Source organism: Symphalangus syndactylus, chromosome 3 (assembly GCF_028878055.3).
Source record: "Symphalangus syndactylus isolate Jambi chromosome 3, NHGRI_mSymSyn1-v2.1_pri, whole genome shotgun sequence".
Lineage (NCBI taxonomy): Eukaryota > Metazoa > Chordata > Mammalia > Primates > Hylobatidae > Symphalangus > Symphalangus syndactylus.
Window position 1 is genome coordinate 84,519,850 of NC_072425.2, and position 15,939 is coordinate 84,535,788.

A 15,939-nucleotide genomic window follows, 5' to 3' on the forward strand; every position below is an offset into this window, starting at 1 on the left:
TCCTTATATTTCTTTCTCATATAATAGAGGTGGCTAGGACCTCTAGAACAATGTTAAATAACGATAGTGCCTGTTTCTGACTTTTATGAGAATGGTTCTAGTGCTTCATGATTAAAAAGGATTCACTGGCTTGGCACGGTGGCTCACGCTTGTAATCCCAGCACTTTGGGAGGCCGAGGCGGATGGATCACGACGTCAGGAGATCGAGACCACGGTGAAACCCCGTCTCTACTAAAAATTAGCCGGGCGTGATGGCGGGCGCCTGCAGTCCCAGCTACTCGGAGAGGCTGAGGCAGGAGAATGGCGTGAACCCGGGAGGCGGAGCTTGCAGTGAGCCGAGATTGCGCCACTGCACTCCAGTCTGGGTGACAGAGCGAGACTCCATCTCAAAAAAAAAAAAAAAAAGATTCACTTCCCTGAATATTTAAATATTCAGCATTATACTTAATTTTGAAACAATAGAAATATGCTTACCTTCATATTAAAGGATTATTTCATTAATATATGTTTTCTCTTTTATAAACTAGAAGTGGGAGTTTGATTTATCATATGTAATTTTGTATCTCTGAAATTAGTTGTATATCTTTTCTGCTTTGGCATCTTCTTGGAGTGACATATTGGATTTTATTTATATTATTGTTAGAATAAGCATAGTATATTTTATAATATAAAATGCATGCAGTCTGATTCGTGCTGTTCTCAAGTTAATTTGTTGAAGAGTATTACTATATGAACATGCAAGTCTAATTAGAGATGAATAGGCAAGAAACTTTGGGTGGCCTTTGATGTACAATGTTCTAAACTATTTTCATTTTGCCTCCCAAAAAGTGATCCCTTTGGGAAACCAGCTCAGACTTCAACTACATCTCCCTCAGAGTGCATATCACTATTAAAGCATGTTTGCTTGTGGTACAGTTTTATTTCTGTGCCAACAGCATTAGTTTCTGTTTTCCCAAGAGCACCTGTTTTCATACCTACATTTGGCCCTAATTATGAACTGCATGATATATTCAACTGTGTTTACATTGCAAATTTTCTGCCATGTTCTATGATTTGTTCAGAATTTTGATGTTTTAGAGCAATTACTTTGATATAAAACCTGTAAGCTCTGTGAAGGCAGAAATTTCATTCATTGCCTCTCCACAGCCTTCTTAGAATAGTGCTCAGTGTATAGAAAATGCTCCATAAATATTTGATATTTTTGTTTAAATTTGTCTTGAAAAATCTGTTTTTATTGCAAAGGTTATATGGTTATATTTTTAGAAAATATTAATTTGGTGAGAAACACTGTCTTCTGAATGCTGTAAAGAATACTGGTAAGAATACTACCTCTTATGTATTTTGGATATAAAGACATTAAAAGTCCTTCCATGGCTTAAGATTTTATTTCTCTTTAAAGTGAACAAAACATTTTAATATATTATATCAACGTATTCTCACCCAAACTCTTTGATGTATTGTTAATACCCTATTTTAAAGATAAAACAAATGAGAATCTCAGAGATCAGGTAATTTACACAAAAGTGCTGATTTGGTAATCCCTGAAAAACACACACAGAATTTTAAGTCGCAGATATCTGAATGTTCCACTAAATGTGTATTTTTAAAAAATATCCATTCCCCTTTTATATTCATATCCAAACATATTGATAAGCAAATCCATTTAAAATAAACACTAATGTCAATCTCAAAGCCAAAAGGATAGACGAGATTATAAAGTTTTTGGCTTGAAGCAACTACATAGAGGATAGTAAAAGTATATTATTTGAAGACAATAAGTATATTTTGAGATGCTTTCAAATGAGAAAATAAATGTTGAACAATTCCAGTGAAGAAAATCATCCAAAGAAATTAATCAGACAATGTATTTATAAAAAGTCCTCAGGTAGAGGACACATTTTTCTCTTTGCTTTCCTTACATCTATATAATTAAATACTCAAAATTGTTTGATCAATGAGAGAATAAATAATTGTAATAATTGACTATACTTCCAGTTTTATGTAAAAAATGTTGAAAGTCATGGTAAAATTTCAAAATTTATATTCAGTCTTCAGGTGTTTTATTAAAAATTGTCACCTAGCTGCAATTCACTTAAATGTTGTTCCCAAAATATATCACTTAGAGGTCAGCTTTTACTTATTTATGTATTCTTCAGGAAGGGTGGATGCACAATTCTTGTCATACAGAATTTGATGTTTAGCTCTTGAGTTTGTGACTTTTTTTCTGGACTTTCTGCTCTTAGGGTTCCCATCTGAGAAATTAGATGACATCTGTGATGGCTACTTTTATGTATCAACTTGACTGGGCTATGAGATGCTCATATATCTGATGAAACATTAATTCTGAGTATGTTTGTGAGGATGTTTCTGGAAAAGATTAGCATTTGAATTGGTGGACTGAGTAAAGCAGATGGCCCTCCCCAATGTGGGTGAGCATCCTCCAATCCACTGAGGGCATAAATAGAACAAAAAGGTACAGGATTTGTCCTCCCTCAGCCTGATTGCATGAGCTGGAACACCTATCTCTTGCCCTCTGTGCCCCTGGTTCTCAGGCCAGACTTACTTTCCTAATCTCCACTGTGCTAGTGGCAGATTATAGGACTTCTTAGCCTCCATAATTACCTGACCCAATGGGCCCATCAATATCTTATAGTAAATAGTAACTCTGTCTCTCTTTTTCTTTCTGTCGCTCTGTGTGTATATATAGATGGTTCTGTTAGGAGAAATAGACTAACACAACCTTCTTATGACAGTAACTGTTAATGTGACCTTTCTTAAGCCTTATACACCTCATCAAGAGGTGTCAGTAAAAATCCAGACTGTGTCCAGTCAGCTGGAGATCAACAAACTTCACTTTAGACGTGGTAATTAAATACAGATACAGATATACCAAATAAAGAGAAATTAGTGTCATTCTATTTAGAATTATATGATCTCAGAATTGAAAGGAAATGTTCATTTAGTTTACTCCAGCCACTCATAGAATGTGTAATGGTATACTATAACATTCCATTGAATGATTTGGCTTATAATTATTTTTATATATTAATATGTGTTTATTTCACTGCATTTGATGTTTTAAATTAAGTAATTATTCCTTATTTTAACAAGCCAAACAATTCAGAAGTATAAAGTTAATAATGTGCATTGAGTTCACACCTTCTTACAATATTAATCCCTTAGAGTATTATTAACAATTTGATCTATATATTTTCACATCTTTATGCTCTTAAAAACATTTACAGACATTTAAAATTGCTTTCAAGAAGAAGTAATTCTATCTTTGGGTATGAAACCATAGAAACTGAGATATATTTTAATTAATACACTAATTGTTTTTATTAAACAAAGTTTTATTTAAAAGAAATGTACCTTTTGAGTTTATTTATGTAATATCCTACTTAATATAAAGGAAATCTAGTTTGACTTACACAAGATTGTAATTATCACAATTTTACAAAGCAGAGTTTGCTTTAAAATATATTAAGTAAAAATTATAATAAAAAGATTTACCACAGAATCATATGGTTTTATACTACTATACAACTGATTTAGGATCAAGAAAAATATTTAATATTGTTTTGTACTAAGGCAGGAAAAAATGACAGAATTGCAATAATAATTAACTGTGATCATTACTTTCAGGTATGAGCTTGGGTGGATTAAGGAATACCAACATAGCTGGTAAAGCATTATTTCTGGATGTGTCTGTGAGACTGATTCCCAAGGGGATTGAGAGGAGCTTGTCACGTGAGACTGAAAATCTGCCCCCAGTGTGGGCAGCACCATCCAATAGCTGGTAACCAGACAGAACACAAATGGCAGAGAAAGAAGAAAGGTGTATGTGCTTGATCTTTCTTTCTTTTCTCTCTCTCTCTCTCCCGACACACTGTCCCCCACTACCTTGATGCCATACCACCACCACCACATGGTTCTCAGGCCTTTGGCCATGGATTCAGAGTTATACCATCCATGGTTCCAAGGTTTTCAGACTTACGAGCCAGAGGCTACCAGCTTCCCTGGGTTTCCAGCCCTCTGATAACCTGTCATGGGACCTCTCGGCCTCCATAATCTACAAGCCAATTCCCCTAATATATACCCTTTTATCTCTCTCTCTGTCTCTCCCCCACACACACCCCCCGCCATTGTTTCCATCTCTTTGGAGAACCCTGACTATTACAATCACTTTATTAAATTTATTATTTCAATGAAAATCCATGAAAGTCTAAATTTACATAAAATAACAAAAGTTTAGAGATATTATAAAACAACATGAGAAAGTCATCTTTCTGTATATGAGCAAAATTTGATTCAAATTTACAATTAAAATAGACTGAAATCAACATAATTAATAACAGCAAACAAAACTAGGTACTTAACGATAAGTTAAATACATGCAAACTTACATGTAAAATATTTTACTAAAATATTTTTAAAATTTATTCTTTATAGACAATGCCTCACTCTGTCTCCCAGGCTAGAGTGCCATGATGTGATCATAGCTAACTATAACCTCAAACTCCTGGACTCAAAGGATCCTCCCACCTCCGCCTCCTCAGTATCTAGTACTAAAGAGGTGTGCTACCAAGCCCTGATAATTCTTAAATTTTTTGTACAGATTGGGTCTTGCTATGTCGCCAACGCTGGCCTCTGACTTCTGGCCTCAAGCAGTTCTCTCGCCTCAACCTTCCAATCTGCTGGAATTGCAGCATCGGCCACCACCCTCCACACTGAAAGATTTTACATACTTTCTGAATAAACAAAAGTTCCATGCTCTTGAATGAAAAATATTAAAATCTTATAACTGTCAATTATTAATATATAAAATCAAAATCCCAACATTTTGTTATCCTTTAGAATTTCCCAATTATGAGGTGGAGCCAAGATGGCCAAATTGGAACAGCTCCAGTCTACAGTTCCCAGCCTGAGTGACACAGAACACTGGTGATTTCTGCATTTCCGTTTGAGGTACCGGGATCATCTCACTAGGGAGTGCCAAACAGTGGGTGCAGGACAGTCGGTGAAGCGCACTGTGCGTGACATGAAGCAGGGCGAGGCATTGCCTCACTTGGGAAGCGCAAGAGGTCAGGGAGTTCCGTTTCCTAGTCAAAGAAAGGGGTAACAGACGGCACCTGGAATATTGGGTCAGTCCCACCCTAATACTGCGCTTTTCCAACGGGCTTGGAAAACGGCACACCAGGAGATTGTCTCTCGCACCTGGCTCGGAGGGTCCTATGCCCACGGAGTCTCACTGATTGATAGCACAGCAGTCTGAGATCAAACTGGGAGGCGGCAGCCAGGCTGGGGGAGGGGCGCCCCACCATTGCCCAGGCTTGCTTAGGTAAACAACGCAGCCAGGAAGCTCAAACTGGGTGGAACCCTCCACAGCTGAAGGAGGCCTGCCTGCCTCTGTAGGCTCCACCTCTGGGGGCAGGGCACAGACACACAAAAATTCAGCAGGAACCTCTGCAGACTTAAATGTCCCTGTCTGACTGACAGCTTTAAAAAGAGTAGTGGTCCTCCCAGCACACAGCTGGAGAGCTGAGAACGGACAGACTGCCTCCTAAAGTGGGTCCCTGACCCCCAAGCAGCCTAACTGGGAGGTACCCCTCAGGTACGGACAGACTGACAGCTCACTCGGCCAGGTACTCCTCTGAGACAAAACTTCCAGAGGAAATATCACACAGCTGAATTTGTGGTCTCACAAAAAACCGCTGTTCTGCAGCCACCGCTGCTGACACCCAGCCAAACAGGGTCTGGAGTGGACCTCTAGCAAACTCCAATAGACCTGCAGCTGAGGGTCCTGTCTGGTAGAAGGCAAACTAACAAACAGAAAGGACATCCACACCAAAAACCCATCTGTACATCACCATCATCAAAGACCAAAAGTAGATAAAACCACAAAGATGGGGAAAAAACAGAGCAGAAAAACTGGAAACTCTAAAAAGCAGAGCACCTCTCCTCCTCCAAAGGAATGCAGTTCCTCACCAGCAACGGAACAAAGCTGGACAGAGAATGACTTTCACGAGCTGAGAGAAGAAGGCTTCAGACGATCAAACTACTCCGAAATATGGGAGGAAATTCAAAACAATAGCAAAGAAGTTAAAAACTTTGAAAAAAAATAGACGAATGGATAACTAGAATAACCAATGGAGAGAAGGGCTTAAAGGAGCTGATGGAGCTGAAAGCCAAGTATCAAGAACTACGCGAAGATTGCAGAAGCCTCGGTAGCAGATGCGATCAACTGGAAGAAAGGGGATCAGTGATGGAAGATGAAATGAATGAAATGAAGCGAGAAGGGAAGTTTAGAGAAAAAAGAATAAAAAGAAATGAACAAGGCCTCCAAGAAATTTGGGACTATGTGAAAAGACCAAACCTACGTCTGATTGGTGTACCTGAAAATGATGGGGAAAATGGAACCAAGTTGGAAAACACTCTGCAAGATATTATCCAGGAGAACTTCCCAAATTTAGCAAGGCAGGCCAACATTCAGATTCAAGAAATACAGAGAACGCCACAAAGATACTCCTCGAGAAGAGCAACTCCAAGACACGTAATTGTCAGATTCACCAAAGTTGAAATGAAGGAAAAAATGTTAAGGGCAGCCACAGAGAAAAGTCGGGTTACCCACAAACGGAAGCCCATCAGACTAACAGCTGATCTCTTGGCAGAAACTCTACAAGCCAGAAGAGAGTGGGGGCCGATATTCAACATTCTTAAAGAAAAGAATTTTCAACCCAGAATTTCATATCCAGCCAAACTAAGCTTCATAAGTGAAGGAGAAATAAAATACTTTACGGACAAGCAAACGCTGAGTGATTTTGTCACCACCAGGCCTGCCCTAAAAGAGCTCCTGAAGGAAGCACTAAACATGGAACGGAACAACTGCTACCAGTCACTGCAAAAACATGCCAAATTGTAAAGACCATCGAGGCTAGGAAGATACTGCATCAACTAAAGAGCAAAATAAACAACTAACATCATAATGACAGGATCAAATTCACACATAACAATATTAACTTTAAATGTAAATGGGCTAAATGCTCCAATTAAAAGACACAGACTGGCAAACTGGATAAGGAGTCAAGACCCATCAGTGTGCTGTATTCAGGAAACCCATCTCACCTGCAGAGACACACAGACTCAAAATAAAGGGATGGAGGAAGATCTATCAAGCAAATGGAAAACAAAAAAAGGCAAGGGTTGCAATCCTAGTCTCTGTTAAAATAGACTTTAAACCAACAAAGATCAAAACAGACAAAGAAGGCCATTACATAATGGTAAAGGGATCAATTCAACAAGAAGAGCTAACTATCCTAAATATATATGCACCCAACACAGGAGCACCAAGATTCATAAAGCAAGTCCTGAGTGACCTACAAAGGGACTTAAACTCCCACACAATAATAATGGGAGATTTTAACACCTCACTGTCAACATTAGACAGATCAACGAGACAGAAAGTTAACAAGGATATCCAGGAATTGAACTCAGCTCTGCACAAAGTGGACCTAATAGACATCTACAGAACTCTCCACCCCAAATCAACAGAATATACATTTTTTTCAGCACCAAACCACACCTATTCCAAAATTGACCACATAGTTGGAAGTAAAGCTCTCCTCAGCAAATGTACAAGAACAGAAATTATAACAAACTGTCTCTCAGACCACAGTGCAATCAAACTAGAACTCAGGATTAAGAAACTCACTCAAAACCACTCAACTACATGGAAACTGAACAACCTGCTCCTGAATGACTATTGGGTACATAATGAAATGAAGGCAGAAATAAAGATGTTCTTTGAAACCAAGAAGAACAAAGACACAACATAGCAGAATCTCTGGGACACATTCAAAGCAGTGTGTAGAGGGAAATTTATAGCACTAAATGCCCACAGGAGAAAGCAGGAAAGGTCCAAAATTGACACCCTAACATCACAATTAAAAGAACTAGAAAAGCAAGAGCAAACACATTCAAAAGCTAGCAGAAGGCTAGAAATAACTAAAATCAGAGCAGAACTGAAGGAAATAGAGACACAAGAAACCCTTCAAAAAATTAATGAATCCAGGAGCTGGTTTTTTGAAAAGATCAACAAAATTGATAGACCACTAGCAAGACTAATAAAAAGAGAGAAGAATCAAATAGACGCAATAAAAAATGAAAAAGGGGATATCACCACCGATCCCACAGAAATACAATCTACCATCAGAGAATACTGCAAACACCTCTATGCAAATAAACTAGAAAATCTAGAAGAAATGGATAAATTCCTCAACAAATACACCCTCCCAAGACTAAACCAGGAAGAAGTTGAATCTCTGAATAGACCAATAACAGGCTCTGAAATTGTGGCAATAATCAATAGCTTACCAACCAAAAAGAGTCCAGCACCTGATGGATTCACAGCCGAATTCTACCAGAGCTACAAGGAGGAACTGGTACCATTCCTTCTGAAACTATTCCAATCGATAGAAAAAGAGGGAATCCTCCCTAACACATTTTATGAAGCCAGCATCGTCCTGATACCAAAGCCTGGCAGAGACATAACCAAAAAAGACAATTTCAGACCAATATCCTTGAAGAACATTGATGCAAAAATCCTCAATAAAATACTGGCAAACCGAATCCAGCAGCACATCAAAAAGCTTATCCACCATGATCAAGTGGGCTTCATCCCTGGGATGCAATGCTGGTTCAACATATGCAAATCAATAAATGTAATCCAGCATATAAACAGAACCAAAGACAAAAACCACAGGATTATCTCAATAGATGCAGAAAAGGCCTTTGACAAAATTCAACAACCCTTCATACTAAAAACTCTCAATAAATTAGGTATTGATGGGACGTATCTCAAAATAATAAGAGCTATCTATGAGAAACCCACAGCCAATATCATACTGAATGGGCAAAAACTGGAAGCATTCCCTTTGAAAACTGGCACAAGACAAGGATGCCCTCTCTCACCACTCCTATTCAACATAGTGCTGGAAGTTCTGGTCAGGACAATCAGGCAGGAGAAGGAAATAAAGGGTATTCAATTAGGAAAAGAGGAAGTCAAATTGTCCCTGTTTGCAGATGACATGATTGTATATCTAGAAAACCCCATTGTCTCAGCCCAAAATCTCCTTAAGCTGATAAGCAACTTCAGCAAAGTCTCAGGATACAAAATCAATGTACAAAAATCACAAGCATTCTTGTACACCAATCACAGACAAACAGAGAGCCAAATCATGAGTGAACTCCCATTCACAATTGCTTCAAAAAGAATCAAATACCTAGGAATCCAACTTACAAGGGATGTGAAGGACCTCTTCAAGGAGAACTACAAACCACTGCTCTAGGAAATAAAAGAGGATACAAACAAATGGAAGAACATTCCATGCTCATGGGTTGGAAGAATCAATATCGTGAAAATGGCCATACAGCCCAAGGTAATTTATAGATTCAATGCCATCCCCATCAAGCTACCAATGACTTTCTTCACAGAATTGGAAAAAACTACTTTAAAGTTCACATGGAACCAAAAAAGAGCCCGCATCGCCAAGTCAGTCCTAAGCCAAAAGAACAAAGCTGGAGGCATCACACTACCTGACTTCAAACTATACTACAAGGCTACAGTAACCAAAACAGCATGGTACTGGTACCACAACAGAGACATAGATCAATGGAACAGAACAGAGCCCTCAGAAATAATGCCGCATATCTACAACTATCTGATCATTGACAAACCTGACAAAAACAAGCAATGCGGAAAGGATTCCCTATTTAATAAATGGTGCTGGGAAAACTGGCTAGCCATATGTAGAAAGCTGAAACTGGATCCCTTCCTTATGCCTTATACAAAAATTAATTCAAGATAGATTAAAGACTTACATGTTAGACCTAAAACCATAAAAACCCTAGAAGAAAACCTAGGGAATACCATTCAGGACATAGGCATGGGCAAGGACTTCATGTCTAAAACACCAAAAGCAATGGCAACAAAAGCCAAAATTGACAAATGTGATCTAATTAAACTAAAGAGCTTCTGCACAGCAAAAGAAACTACCATCACAGTGAATAGGCAACCTACAGAATGGGAGAAGATTTTTGCAACCTACTCATCTGACAAAGGGCTAATATCCAGAATCTACAATGAACTCCAACAAATTTACAAGAAAAAAACAACCAACCCCATCAAAAAGTGGGCAAAGGACATGAACAGATACTTCTCAAAAGAAGACATTTATGCAGCCAAAAAAACACATGAAAAAATGCTCATCATACCTGGCCATCAGAGAAATGCAAATCAAAACCACAATGAGATACCATCTCACACCAGTTACAATGGCCATCATTAAAGAGTCAGGAAACAACAGGTGCTGGAGAGGATGTGGAGAAACAGGAACACTTTGACACTGTTGGTGGGACTGTAAACTAGTTCAACCATTGTGGAAGTCAGTGTGGTGATTCCTCAGGGATCTAGAACTAGAAATACCATTTGACCCAGCCATCCCATTACTGGGTATATACCCAAAGGACTATAAATCATGCTGCTATAAAGACACATGCACACGTATGTTTACTGCGGCACTATTCACAATAGCAAAGACTTGGAACCAACCCAAATGTCCAACAACGATAGACTGGATTAAGAAAATGTGGCACATATACACCATGGAATACTATGCAGCCATAAAAAAGGATGAGTTCATGTCCTTTTCAGGGACATAGATGAAACTAGAAACCATCATTCTCAGTAAACTATCACAAGGACAAAAAACCGAACACCGCATGTTCTCACTCATAGGTGGGAATTGAACAATGAGAACTCATGGACACAGGAAGGGGAACATCACACTCTGGGGACTGTTGTGGGGTGGGGGGAGGGGGGAGGGACAGCATTGGGAGATATACCTAATGCTAAATGACGAGTTAATGGGTGCAGCAAAACAACATGGCACATGGATACATATGTAACAAACCTGCACATTGTGCACATGTACCCTAGAACCTAAAGTATAATTAAAAAAAAAAAGAATTTCCCAATTATTTGACATTTATGCTAAAGTACAAAGGGCCAGGAATAACCAAGACACTTTTTTTTTTTTTTAATTTTAAGTTCAGGGGTACAAGTGCAGGTTTGTTAAATAGGTAAGCTTGTGTCGTAAGAGTTTGTTATACAGATTATTTCATCTCCCAGGTACTAAGCCTAGTCCCCATCAGTTATTTCTCCTGGTCTTTTCCCTCCTCCCATCTTTCACCCTCTAAAAGGCCCCTGTGTGTGTTGTTCCCCTCTGTGTGTCCGTGTGTTCTCATCATTTAGTTCCCTCTTACCAGTGAGAATATGCAGTATTTGGTTTTCTGTTCCTGTGTTGGTTTTCTGTTCCTGTGTTCGTTTTCTAAGGATAATGGCCTCCAGGTCCATCCATGTCTCTGCAAAAGACATGATCCTGTTCTTTTTTATGGCTGCATAGTATTCTGTGGTGTGTATGCACCACATTTTCTTTATCTAGTCTATCATTGATGGACATTTGGGTTGATTTCATGTATTTGCTGTTGTGAAGAGTGCTGCAATGAACATATGCATTAATGTGTCTTTATAATAGAATGATTTATCTTCCCTTGGGTATATACACAGTAATGGGATTGCTGGGTCAAATGGTATTTCTGTCTTTAGGTCTCTGGGGAATGACCGCACTGTCTTCCACAATGGCTGAACTAATTTACACTCCCACCAACAGTGTATAAGCATTCCTTTTTCTCCACGACTTCACCAGCATCTATTCTTTGTTTACTTTTTTTTACATAACTAGACATCTTTATCTTTTGACAAACAGCTTTCTAATTTTTGTATTTTTAGTAGAGACAGGATTTCACCATATTGGCCAGGCTGGTCTTGAACTTCTGACCTCAAGTGATCTGCCCACTTAAGCCTCCCAAAGTGCTGGGATTACAGGCATGAGCCACCACACCTGGCCCTCTTGACTTCTCTTTCTTTCTTTCGAGACAGAGTTTTGCTCTACTTGACCAGGCTGGAGTGCAATGGCATGATCTCAGCTCACTGCAACCTCTGCGTCCTGGGTTCAAGTGATTCTCCTGCCTCAGCCTCCCAAGTAGCTGGGATTACAGGCATGTGCTGCCACGCCTGGCTAATTTTGCATTTTTAGTAGAGGCAGGGTTTCTCCATGTTGGTCAGGCTGGTCTCGAACTCCCAACTTCAGGTGACCCACCCGCCTCGGCCTCCCAAAGTGCTGGGATTACAGGCATGAGCCACCGCGCCCAGACCAACTTCCCTTTCTAAATGCCAGATATACATCAACCAGGCCTTTTCTGACCCTAGAGACAGTACACTTGGTGACAGTGCTGATATGTACTGTAGAGATGCATCGTAACTTGGCTAACTCTAATTAGTTCTGGTATCAACAGGCCCAGCATAGGTTGCTAAAACACTTTGACAATTTTAAAATATATATATTTTTTTAATTTGTTTGTTTTATTATACTTTAAGTTCTAGGGTACATGTGCACAAGGTGCAGGTTTGTTACATATGTATACATGTGCCATGTTAGTGTGCTGCACCCATTAACTCGTCATTTACATTAGGTATATCTCCTAATGCTATCCCTCTCTCCTCCCCCCACCCCACAACAGGTCCCTGTGTGTGATGTTCCCTTCCTGTGTCCAAGTGTTCTCATTGTTCAATTCCCACCTATGAGTGAGAACATGCAGTGTTTGGTTTTTTGTCCTTGCGATAGTTTGCTGACAGTGATGGTTTCCAGCTTCATCCATGTCCCTACAAAGGACATGAACTCATCCTTTTTATGGCTGCATAGTATTCCATGGTGTATACGTACCACATTTTCTGAATCCAGTCTATCATTGATGGACATTTGGGTTGGTTCCAAGTCTTTGCTATTGTGAATAGTGCCACAATAAACATACATGTGCATGTGTCTTTATAGCAGCATGATTTATAATCCTTTGGGTATATACTCAGTAATGGAATGGCTGGGTCAAATGGTATTTCTAGTTCTAGATCCTTGAGGAATCGCCACACTGTCTTCTACAATGGTTGAACTAGTTTACAGTCCCACCAACAGTGTCAAAGTGTTCCTGTTTCCCCACATCCTCTCCAGCACCTGTTGTCTCCTGACTTTTTAATGATGGCCATTCTAACTGGTGTGAGATGGTATCTCATTGTGGTTTTGATTTGCATTTCTCTGATGGCCAGTCATGATGAGCATTTTTTCATGTGTCTGTTGGCTGCATAAATGTCTTCTTCTGAGAAGTGTCTGTTAATATCCTTTTCCCACTTTTTGAGGGTTTTTTTTCTTGTAAATTTGTTTGAGTTCTTTGTAGATTCTGGATATTAGCCCTTTATCAGATGAGTAAATTGCAAAAATGTTCTCCCCTTCTGTAGGTTGCCTGTCAGTCTAAAGGTAGTTTCTTTTGCTGTGCAGAAGCTCTTTATTTTAATTAGATCCCATTTGTCAATTTTGGCTTTTGTTGCCATTGCTTTTGGTGTTTTAAACATGAAGTCCTTGCCCACGCCTATGTCCCTGAATGGTATTGCCTAGGTTTTCTTCTAGGGTTTTTATGGTTTTAGGTCTAACATTTGAGTCTTTAATCCATCTTGAATTAATTTTTGTATAAGGCATAAGGAAGGGATCCAGTTTCAGCTTTCTACATATGGCTAGCCAGTTTTCCCAGCACCATTTATTAAATAGGGAATCCTTTCCTCATTTCTTGTTTTTGTCAGGTTTGTCAAAGATCAGATGGTTGTAGATGTGTGGTATTATTTCTGAGGGCTCTGTTCTGTTCCATTGGTCTATATCTCTGTTTTGGTACCAGTATTATTTACTTTTTAATAACAGCCATTCTGACTGGTGTGAGATGGTATCTCATTGTGGTTTTGATTTGCATTTTTCTAATGATCAGTGATGTTGAGCTTTTTTTCCTATGATTGTTGGCCACATGTATGACTTCTTTTGAAAAGCGTCTGTTCATGCCCTTTGCTCACTTTTTTTATGGAGTTGGTTGTTTCTTGTAAATGCGTTTAAGTTCCTTGTACATGCTGGATATTACAGGTTTGTTTTGAATGCAGAGTTTGCAATTTTGTCTCCCATTCTATAGGCTGTCTGTTTACTCTGTGGATAGTTTCTTTTTCTGTGCAGAAGTTTAGTTTAATTAGATTGCATGTGCCAATTTTTGTTTTTTCGCATCTTTGCCATAAAATCTTTGCTCATACCTTTGTCCTGCACGGTACTGCCTAGGTTGCCAAGGCACTCTTACTGAATAAGGTAAGAGGGTGTGATGGTATTAACACCACCAAATCTCAAGGCTTAATGAAATGACTAAGATGGCCTGCTATCTAACACGTTTAGAAAAATGAAACATTGCAACAAAATAGAGAACTGTATGTGGCAAATTAACAATAAAAGAACAGACTGCATATTAAATCCTTCTGCTGTGATAACTGTAAATACATAAAGAGAAAAAAGTCAAATTATCACTATTTAAAAAAATCGGGGAGAAAATCTTTTGACTATTTTAGAATGTTTTTAAAGTCAGCAACAAAACAATCATAGAATAAATTGTTGATAAATTTGATTACTTCAATAACTTCTATACATCAAAAAGTTATCTGGAGAGATACTAGACATTTACTGAACTCGAGAAAAACACATACTTGAACAAAGAAACAATATGGAACTATGCATTGTAGAATTGCTTGGTATGATAAAAGAATCAAAATAAAACTCAGTATATCAACAGAGGAATGGATATATAAATTATAGGATATTTATATGGTGTGATGGCATATAGTAAATAAATTTTAGCTAAATATTCAACAGGAATAATTGTCAAAAAGAAAATACTGAATGAAAAATCAAGCTGTAGAATGATATGTGCAGTATGATATTCACATAGAGAGTAACACTATGGAAAACGATGACACATAATTTATGTTTCTTCACAGATAGCAAATTTCTTAAAAGTATTAAAATGTTCTTGAACACATTACACACTAAATTTAAGACATTTCTGTGGAGGTGGATGAGAGAAAAGTGAGAGTAGGAAATGTTAAATGTCAACATTTGATAGAGCTGTGATTGGATAAATGGGTGTTAATGTTTTTCTCTGTTTTATCTGCATGTTTGAAAATTTTCCCTTAAAAAAATCCAAGACAGCAAAATTTTACTCCATGCCTAAAATAAGACTAACTGCTTAAACTGTACAGCAAATAAAGTATTCAGCTTGTATTTAAGGACTTTAATGTGTAACATCACTATATACTTAAAAATAAAATGACACTCAGCATGATTAAAAGTCCAGAATATGAGACAAACACTGAAACCAAGACTCCACTGTGGGATTGGTAGATTTAGGTATCTTATCTCAAACTCAATTCAGGGCATACTAAGCATTAAATGGGATAGTATTTCATGTTCTGTTTAAAATACTTCACCAAAGAAATATATAGATGGCAGATGCACGCATGAAAAAATGTTCAACATCCTTAGTCATCATGAAAATGAAAATTAAATTCACAGTGAGATACCATCGCATACCCACCAGAATAGCTTAAGAAAAGAAATGGCCACACCAAGAGTATTAGGCTGTGGTGAAATTGGAACTCTCATTCTGCCAGAGGGAAGATAAAACAGTGTAATTTTGGAAGGCATTTTCAAACTATCTTAAAAAGTTAAAGTGCTTGCTATATGCCCCAGCCACTCTACTACTAGGTATTTATTCATAAAAAATAAAAGCATATATTCATACAAAGTCATATACATGATTACAGCCTCTTTATTTGTAAAAGCCTCAAAGTGGAAACAACCCAAATTTCCATTAACAGGTAAATAGATTCTTTAAAATTGTGGTATAATATGTAATAAAGATACTACTTAGCAATAGAAAGGAATAAACTATTGATACAGTGAACAGCAC